The following is an 8,685-nucleotide window of genomic DNA, read 5'->3' on the forward strand; positions in this document are numbered from 1 at the left end:
ATAATTAATCTTTGTTATAATTTTGTTGGGTTTTAAGATTTACACAAATTTATTATTTATAATAATAATAATATTATAAACATTTATTATTTGTAATAATAATAATATAAACATTTGTATATTAAATATGAAATACGATTTTACTAAATTGTTTATTTGGCTGATTACAGGTTTCCATACTTTTATCTAGTAAAAAGATACAAACTACATATAGTAGTAGTCTACAAAATGTTTATTATTTGTGCAGTAATATTTTTCGATCGGTTTTAATCTGGCAATAAAATAGCTGGCAAAATTCATATTTATATTATAATTTAATATTTAAAAAAGATTTAAACACATTTAATTAAAAATCTATGTTATAACAGAACATTTTTAAATAATGAAATTTTAATTATTATAATCCTGTAAAAATTAATTAATTTTTAGAAAGTTTTTTTTTCCTGGCAATTCAACTGATAATAAAATATTATTAGAAAAAAAACGCTATTAAAAAAAAAACAATTATATTACATTTATATCAAATTTTTAATTGTAACTTCAAGTTTTTGTTCAATACGTGTATTTAAACTTTTAAACAGTAAATATTTTTTACTTATTTGAACTCTTATGTTTCATAATAAGTAGAAATTTCGATCGATTTAAATATATTTTGTTCAAATTTCGAAAAAATAAATATGGGGCGGGGGACACGCACTAAAAAAAAAGTTCCCCTCATTTATTTTAATGGTGAATGCTCTATCGAACTGCAGACACTTGTGCCCCCATGACGTAGACACCCTCGACAAACCCGACAGGCAGCTAAATCCCACCCCCACACAGTAGAGATCCCTAGATGGAAAAGATCTTTCTACTCCAGTAGTTTCTTCCTCAGAACCGCTAGACTCTAGAATTCCATTCCAGGATCCTGCTTCCCTAACTGTACTGACATGCAGAAGTTCAAGTGCAACGTGAACCGACATCTTGCTGCCTAAATCCCAACATAGTGCCCCAGTAGTTGCTGCCTCTGATAGTAGCCCCCTACACCAAAGTGGCAATGCGCCTTGTTTGGGGTGAAAATGTAATAAATAAAAATAAAAAAAATAAAAAATATTTTACGGACACTGCATTTTATAAGTAATTTCATTCTAAAATGGATCAGTATCGAAAATTTCACGAAAATCTGACTACTACTTGATTTTTGCTAGATTTATTAAACATGGGCATGTTTTCACGTTCGGGATGCCTACTACATGGGAACCTTATTATTTTAAAGCGTCAATTATGTAAACAAGATTTTCGTCTCGCAATTTCATTATTTTCGTACGATAATTTTTTTTATTATTATTATTTTCTAGTTTATTTTTGCCCTTCTTCTTTTAAATAGTACAAAAGTTGTTTTTTTTACATAGGAATCACCACTTATCAAGGCCCGGAGGCCACTCGAGGAAAAGGGTTAATGGGTATACATTAGTTATTGTGATTATAACATAGCAAACATAAGTAGTGGGAATTTTGTAAATTGGATTACTTAGGGGGATGGTCCATCAAGAACTTGTTTACATTGGACTTGAAGACAATCAGATTGTAGTCAGCTGGAAAGCAGGCAATCGGAAGAAAGTTCCACAGGCGTGCAGTTCTAAGAAAAAAAGCTTTGTTCATGGAATTTACGTTTAGGTTTAGGCACAGATAAAGAGTGTGGGAAATTATTGATAGTGGTTTTGGCCAGATGAGTATTATATTGATAATATTAAGTTATAATAAAGTTACATCGTGTTACATATGGTGGGGGGGGCGGCTAATTCTGTGGTGAATTTTGGAGGTGCCTAATAATTCATATACTATTCCGCTTGTTCCCTCCTTAGATAGTCCGTACGCAAATGACTTCACGTTATCACAACGGGGGGTGGGATAAATTAGAGGGAGATAACTCCTATTGACTAAAAACAAAATGCATATTTTGCAATAAATAATTTTGGGCGCTAAACCGTTAGTACCGGAAATTGCCGAAACAGTTTACGAAAATAAAACACGTTAACCAACAAACTTTAACAAAAATAAATACACGATTTTTGGAATAATAACTACAACAAAAATAAATAAATGCGTAAACTGTTTAGACAATTTTCGGAACTAACAGTTTAGCGTCCCAAATTATTTGGAAAGACTGGAATTTAGGCGGAAAAATAACCTTGAACCCTCTAACACATAAAAGGAACTAATTTCCTGTAGTCACCGGTACCTTACCATGAAAACAATATAAACACCTTTTTTTTTATTTTAATATAAATTTCAAACAAAATAAATGTCTGTTTATTTTGTAATAATGCGTTGTTTTGGCTTCAAACGTATATAATACATATTTTATTTTATTTAAACTCAACCAGTGCTTCTAAGGAACAAAAATCTTAACGTGAATCCCGCGTGACCAAACGGACCGTTCCGAGATTTAAAAAACTACCATAAAAATAACAAACGGACTTTCTGACTCTCTGCTCCAACATGACAAAAAAAAAAAAAGAAAGAAAGAAAAACATACTGAAGATGAAGTGTTACTTCGAAATATATTTATGAATTTCAACATAAATTTCAAATAAAATAAATGTCTGTTTATTTTGTAATAATGCGTTGTTTTGGCTTCAAACGTATCTAATACGTATTTATTTTATTCAAACTCAACCAGCGCTTCTAAGGTACAAAAATCTTAACTTTTTTAATATATAATTAAACAGTCAATACTTTTTTTTATGATAAACAATATTAATATAAATAGAAATATTAAATTATTAGACCATATTAAAAAATTAAGACAATATAAATAGAACTTTTTTTTATAATTTTAAACTATGAAAACCTTTTTTAAGTTTAAGTTAATGTCATTTAGCATATAAATGTCTGGACCACTTCGATCATGGAAAATATAAACATGACGAAATTATTCATGAAGAAAACGTTATTCATCCGATTGATCCCTAGATAGACACGCAAACCATAGAACGTTTATGGCCCCATTGTCAAAAAATAGAGAAAAGTTGGAAACAAGGAAACTTTAAACTCTTGGGACACATATGATGGAATTCATGTGGCGAAGAAGGGAAAAGAGAGAAGTCTTTCCTCGTAAAATATAATACATTTGCGAAGAATATTTATTTTAAAATAAAACATTAAAATGTTTAAAATTATAGACAGTTATATTTACATTGTTTAAAATTAAAATAGGTTTGTGAACAATATTTCTTTCAAAATTATTTTTAAAAAAATCTATTTCTGTTGTTTAAAATTAAAATTCGTTTGTGAACAATATTTCTTTCAAAATTATTTTTAAAAAAATCTATTTCTGTTGTTTAAAATTTAAATGTTCTATTTATGTTATTAACATTTATGCTGAAGTTTAAAAGGTGAGCCTGTTGTAATTCTGTTTGGTTTTCTTCCATTCTGCCAAGTGAGGTTTTCTTCCATTCTGCCAAGTGAGGTTTTCTTCCATTCTGCCAAGTGAGGATTTCTTCCATTCTGCCAAGTGAGGTTTTCTTCCATTCTGCCAAGTGAGGATTTCTCCCATTCTGCCAAGTGAGGTTTTCTTCCATTCTGCCAAGTGAGATTTTCTTCCATTCTGCTAGGTGAGGATTTCTCCCATTCTGCCAAGTGAGGATTTCTTCCATTCTGCCAAGTGAGGATTTCTTCCATTCTGCCAAGTGAGGTTTTCTTCCATTCTGCCAAGTGAGGATTTCTTCCATTCTGCCAAGTGAGGATTTCTTCCATTCTGCCAAGTGAGATTTTCTTCCATTCTGCCAAGTGAGGTTTTCTTCCATTCTGCCAAGTGAGGATTTCTTCCATTCTGCCAAGTGAGGATTTCTTCCATTCTGCCAAGTGAGGATTTCTTCCATTCTGCCAAGTGAGGATTTCTTCCATTCTGCCAAGTGAGGATTTCTTCCATTCTGCCAAGTGAGATTTTCTTCCATTCTGCCAAGTGAGGTTTTCTTCCATTCTGCCAAGTGAGGTTTTCTTCCATTCTGCCAAGTGAGGGTTTCTTCTGTTGTTTAAAATTAAAATTCGTTTGTGAACAATATTTCTTTCAAAATTATTTTAAAAAAATCTATTTCTGTTGTTTAAAATTTAAATGTTCTATTTATGTTATTAACATTTACGCTGAAGTTTAAAAGGTGAGCCTGTTGTAATTCTGTTTGGTTTTCTTCCATTCTGCCAAGTGAGGTTTTCTTCCATTCTGCCAAGTGAGGTTTTCTTCCATTCTGCCAAGTGAGGTTTTCTTCCATTCTGCCAAGTGAGGTTTTCTTCCATTCTGCCAAGTGAGGTTTTCTTCCATTCTGCCAAGTGAGGATTTCTTCCATTCTGCCAAGTGAGATTTTCTTCCATTCTGCTAGGTGAGGATTTCTCCCATTCTGCCAAGTGAGGATTTCTTCCATTCTGCCAAGTGAGGATTTCTTCCATTCTGCCAAGTGAGGTTTTCTTCCATTCTGCCAAGTGAGGATTTCTTCCATTCTGCCAAGTGAGGATTTCTTCCATTCTGCCAAGTGAGGATTTCTTCCATTCTGCCAAGTGAGGTTTTCTTCCATTCTGCCAAGTGAGGATTTCTTCCATTCTGCCAAGTGAGGTTTTCTTCCATTCTGCCAAGTGAGGATTTCTTCCATTCTGCCAAGTGAGGATTTCTTCCATTCTGCCAAGTGAGGATTTCTTCCATTCTGCCTAGAGAGGATTTCTTCCATTCTGCCAAGTGAGGATTTCTTCCATTCTGCCAAGTGAGGTTTTCTTCCATTCTGCCAAGTGAGGTTTTCTTCCATTCTGCCAAGTGAGGATTTCTTCCATTCTGCCAAGTGAGGATTTCTTCCATTCTGCCAAGTGAGAATTTCTTCCATTCTGCCAAGTGAGGATTTCTTCCATTCTGCCAAGTGAGGATTTCTTCCATTCTGCCAAGTGAGGTTTTCTTCCATTCTGCCAAGTGAGGTTTTCTTCCATTCTTCCAAGTGAGGTTTTCTTCCATTCTGCCAAGTGAGGGTTTCTTCCATTCTGCCAAGTGAGGTTTTCTTCCATTCTGCCAAGTGAGGTTTTCTTCCATTCTGCCAAGTGAGGATTTCTTCCATTCTGCCAAGTGAGGATTTCTTCCATTCTGCCAAGTGAGAATTTCTTCCATTCTGCCAAGTGAGGATTTCTTCCATTCTGCCAAGTGAGGATTTCTTCCATTCTGCCAAGTGAGGTTTTCTTCCATTCTGCCAAGTGAGGTTTTCTTCCATTCTGCCAAGTGAGGTTTTCTTCCATTCTGCCAAGTGAGGGTTTCTTCCATTCTGCCAAGTGAGGTTTTCTTCCATTCTGCCAAGTGAGGTTTTCTTCATTTTGCCAAGTGAGAATTTCTTCCATTCTGCCAAGTAGGGATTTCTTCCATTCTGCCAAGTGAGAATTTCTTCCATTCTGCCAAGTGAGGATTTCTTCCATTCTGCCAAGTGAGGATTTCTTCCATTCTGCCAAGTGAGATTTTCTTCCATTCTGCCAAGTGAGGTTTTCTTCCATTCTGCCAAGTGAGGTTTTCTTCCATTCTGCCAAGTGAGGGGTTCTTCCATTCTGCCAAGTGAGGATTTCTTCCATTCTGCCAAGTGAGGTTTTCTTCCATTCTGCCAAGTGAGGTTTTCTTCATTCTGCCAAGTGAGAATTTCTTCCATTCTGCCAAGTGAGGATTTCTTCCATTCTGCCAAGTGAGGATTTCTTCCATTCTGCCAAGTGAGGTTTTCTTCCATTCTGCCAAGTGAGGATTTCTTCCATCCTGCCAAGTGAGGATTTCTTCCATTCTGCCAAGTGAGGTTTTCTTCCATTCTGCCAAGTGAGGATTTCTTCCATTCTGCCAAGTGAGGATTTCTTCCATTCTGCCAAGTGAGGATTTCTTCCATTCTGCCAAGTGAGGTTTTCTTCCATTCTGCCAAGTGAGGATTTCTTCCATTCTGCCAAGTGAGGTTTTCTTCCATTCTGCCAAGTGAGGATTTCTTCCATTCTGCCAAGTGAGGATTTCTTCCATTCTGCCAAGTGAGGATTTCTTCCATTCTGCCTAGAGAGGATTTCTTCCATTCTGCCAAGTGAGGATTTCTTCCATTCTGCCAAGTGAGGTTTTCTTCCATTCTGCCAAGTGAGGTTTTCTTCCATTCTGCCAAGTGAGGATTTCTTCCATTCTGCCAAGTGAGGATTTCTTCCATTCTGCCAAGTGAGAATTTCTTCCATTCTGCCAAGTGAGGATTTCTTCCATTCTGCCAAGTGAGGATTTCTTCCATTCTGCCAAGTGAGGTTTTCTTCCATTCTGCCAAGTGAGGTTTTCTTCCATTCTTCCAAGTGAGGTTTTCTTCCATTCTGCCAAGTGAGGGTTTCTTCCATTCTGCCAAGTGAGGTTTTCTTCCATTCTGCCAAGTGAGGTTTTCTTCCATTCTGCCAAGTGAGGATTTCTTCCATTCTGCCAAGTGAGGATTTCTTCCATTCTGCCAAGTGAGAATTTCTTCCATTCTGCCAAGTGAGGATTTCTTCCATTCTGCCAAGTGAGGATTTCTTCCATTCTGCCAAGTGAGGTTTTCTTCCATTCTGCCAAGTGAGGTTTTCTTCCATTCTGCCAAGTGAGGTTTTCTTCCATTCTGCCAAGTGAGGGTTTCTTCCATTCTGCCAAGTGAGGTTTTCTTCCATTCTGCCAAGTGAGGTTTTCTTCATTTTGCCAAGTGAGAATTTCTTCCATTCTGCCAAGTAGGGATTTCTTCCATTCTGCCAAGTGAGAATTTCTTCCATTCTGCCAAGTGAGGATTTCTTCCATTCTGCCAAGTGAGGATTTCTTCCATTCTGCCAAGTGAGATTTTCTTCCATTCTGCCAAGTGAGGTTTTCTTCCATTCTGCCAAGTGAGGTTTTCTTCCATTCTGCCAAGTGAGGGGTTCTTCCATTCTGCCAAGTGAGGATTTCTTCCATTCTGCCAAGTGAGGTTTTCTTCCATTCTGCCAAGTGAGGTTTTCTTCATTCTGCCAAGTGAGAATTTCTTCCATTCTGCCAAGTGAGGATTTCTTCCATTCTGCCAAGTGAGGATTTCTTCCATTCTGCCAAGTGAGGTTTTCTTCCATTCTGCCAAGTGAGGATTTCTTCCATCCTGCCAAGTGAGGATTTCTTCCATTCTGCCAAGTGAGGTTTTCTTCCATTCTGCCAAGTGAGGTTTCTTCCATTCTGCCAAGTGAGGATTTCTTCCATTCTGCCAAGTGAGGATTTTTCCCATGTGAGGATTTTCGCACAGTAACTATTCTGTGCTTCCACCTAACAATTTAATTTTAAAAAAAAGAATTTATGCACTTATGGAACCGTACTATTTTAAAATAGTATTATCAAGTTAAATTAAAGTTTTGCGATATTTTTTTAATAAATTAGGTGAAAGTACAGAATAGTTACAAAACACCCTCCTCTACCCATATTAAGATTAGCTTTCGAAATAATAACGTTTTTATTCCAGCACGGTTCAATAAGTGCATAAGTATTAAAAAAATATTATTGTGAAACTTGAATTTAATCTGAAAAAATATTTTAAAATAGCGCAGTACCAAAAATACATCAGCACTTCTATTTCTATTTATATTGTTTAAAATTAAAATACCAAAAGTTCTGCTTTTATTGTTTAAAGTTAAAAATAAAAAAGTTTATATTGTTTAAAACTTTAAAAAATGTTCTGTTGAAAATAAAATAGTTTAACATTAAAAAAATGTTCTGTATATCTTGTTTAAAATAAATAAATAAAGTGTTTATTATATTAAAAGTTGTTCTCATATTGTTAAAACAACTTCTGAAATATCCTATATCATTTTTTTTTATATATTGTTGGCATAGTAACATAACGGTGATTAGGGAGTTTGGTTTCTTTTATGTGATAGAGGATTCGAGGTTATTTTTCCACCTAAACTCCAGTCTTGCCAATTATTTATTGCAAAATATGCATTTTGTCAATAAGAGTTATATCTCCTCAGATTTATCTGCCTCTAGCACAGCAACGCCACAACGGGCACTCACCATTGGTTTCTCGATGGCAACGGACATTAGTATTCCTTGGGATTTGGGCGGTAAAAAGCCTACCTAACATAGCACTGTTCTTCGCACTCTTCTAGTAGGTGTCTGGTTTGTGCTCTCTCTCCTCGGTTCTCTCGAACCCTTCATTAATCTTTGCTGTGGTACTATCCGGTGTAAACGCCATCAGGTTTTTAGTAGGGTGAGTGTAGTTAATTTACATGTCTGCAGTTTCAACGGCCTATAACTTTTTCCTATTTTTTACACGCTTAAAAGTCTATTTTTATCATCTGAGAATCATTAGGTTTTATCGCAAGAATTTTTGAATGAATGCTACGAGTAGAAAATGAACAGACGATATTGATGTGTCAATCACCAACATGGTATGAAACCGACCTTACCGTCACAACGTTAAGACTAGCTTATTTTTTTACAGTAACTTTTTATCGTGTGAAATGTACCAGTGTAAATGGAAAGACAATTGAAATTGGTGGAAAAAACGCTGTGGAATAAAACAGATGTTCGAAATAGATTCGATTGAAAATTACTTTTTCAAAGGCCATCGGCCATCTTGAATGAATCCTTAAGGTCACGTGACTACATGTGGAACACGCATTGCCCACCTGTCACAAAAAAAAAAACAAAAAAACAAAAAAACATTTGTTTCGTGAAAGAAAAAAAAAAGACTG

At 35.4% G+C, this 8,685-nt stretch overlaps 1 long non-coding RNA gene across 2 annotated transcripts in view; it reads left to right on the top strand.

Annotated features, from left to right (window-relative positions):
* The first annotated feature begins 8,658 nt into the window (after positions 1-8,658).
* Positions 8,659-8,685, top strand: part of LOC145258023 (uncharacterized) — a 43,689-nt gene continuing 43,662 nt past the window's right edge. Inside the window, exon 1 of one of the 2 annotated variants that reach the window (XR_013864034.1) lies at positions 8,659-8,685. This exon is cut by the window's right edge and continues 134 nt beyond it. This is a non-coding gene — a long non-coding RNA (uncharacterized LOC145258023). The other variant, XR_013864033.1, reaches the window with a different exon arrangement.

Source organism: Euprymna scolopes, chromosome 33 (genome assembly GCF_053919585.1).
Source record: "Euprymna scolopes isolate OS-2025 chromosome 33, ASM5391958v1, whole genome shotgun sequence".
Lineage (NCBI taxonomy): Eukaryota > Metazoa > Mollusca > Cephalopoda > Sepiida > Sepiolidae > Euprymna > Euprymna scolopes.